This window comes from Urocitellus parryii, chromosome 5 (assembly GCF_045843805.1).
Source record: "Urocitellus parryii isolate mUroPar1 chromosome 5, mUroPar1.hap1, whole genome shotgun sequence".
Classification (NCBI taxonomy): domain Eukaryota; kingdom Metazoa; phylum Chordata; class Mammalia; order Rodentia; family Sciuridae; genus Urocitellus; species Urocitellus parryii.
Window position 1 is genome coordinate 168311178 of NC_135535.1, and position 1324 is coordinate 168312501.

The 1324-nt window shown below is 36.2% G+C and overlaps 1 pseudogene; it reads right to left on the reverse strand.

The window, feature by feature from the left end:
- Positions 1–376: 376 nt before the first annotated feature.
- LOC113195219 (large ribosomal subunit protein uL23 pseudogene) lies at positions 377–712 on the reverse strand (annotated as a pseudogene).
- Positions 713–1324: the final 612 nt, after the last annotated feature.

Consider the following 1324-nt stretch of genomic DNA (forward strand, 5'->3'; position numbering starts at 1 on the left):
AAATGCAATGAAATTAAAAAATGGGAAGCCTAACATGCAAACTTGATGATTGTGTGCCTTATTCTGAAGAGCATGATTAACACAATTATCTGAATGGAGGGCAATAGAATGAAATACAGGAAAGAAAAAACAAAACAAACAAGAAACCCCACCCACCCCATTATCAACAAAGAAAGGAAGGAGGCAGGGAGGGAAGGAGGGAAGAACAGAAAAAGAGACACAAGGAGAAGAACATATGAATCCAGTAGACATGAAAATAGACATAAAGTATAAAAGCTAAATAATAAGTTTTTTATGATAAAAAATGTAGATTTAGAATTCACCAGTCAGGTTCAGTTTAGATGATCCCAGTTTTGTTGGCAACACCCAAAGCATCCTAATCAAGAGCCAGGGGGAAGTGTGTCTTCTTCTCTCCATCAGGCCTGACCTGATTGTCAAGGATGTTGACCTTGGCCCCATCAGTGTCACAGAACTTTCTCTGGTGCTTGTTGGCCTTGACATTCACAGTGAGCACAAGTGTGTGGTCTTCTGTCTTCCTCTGGCACTCAGTGTTCAGGGGGAGCTTGCTGATTGCAGAGTGGGTGAGCTTGTTTCTCCTGGGGGCACTCTTTGGAGGATATTTGGGTTCCTTCTGCAGCTGCAGTGCCTTGTGCCTCTGAAAGGTGGTTGATCTAATTTGTTGTTGTAGTTGTTGCTGTTTGTGACAGGACATTTTTTGGCACTTCCTTTTTGGACTTTGAAGACTTTGCTTTGGCTTCACTTTGGGAAGAGCAGGTGCTTCCTTTTTTGCTTCTGACCCCCCCCCCCTTGGTGAAAAAGTAATATGTAGTATTTCTACAAAAGTAATATGTAGTATTTCATGAAAAGGGTACATAAATATAAGTTAAATGTTATATTGTGTGCATGTATAAATATGTAACAACAAATCCCATCATATGTACAACTCTAATGTATCAATGAAAAACAGAAAAAATTTAAAAAATAAATTAAGTGCCTCAAAAATACAGTTGCAAAAATTTTGTAAACAATATTAAAAAGCAAAGCTAGGAAAGCATATTTGCAAAATATATGACAGTCAAAATCATGTTTCATAGCATATTAAGCAACCTTATAAGCATGAAACATTTATAGTATAGTCAGTTCATAGAAAAATAATTACAAACTGCTGATACTTTTGTGAAAAGTTGCCTGAAATTATTCATAATAAAGTAACATAAACAAGAATAATTTGATTTTTTCACCTATTAAACTGTCACAAAGTTTCACAATTTCCAACACTGTTGAATAGTGGATTTGGGAGTATATAATTGGTACAACCACATTT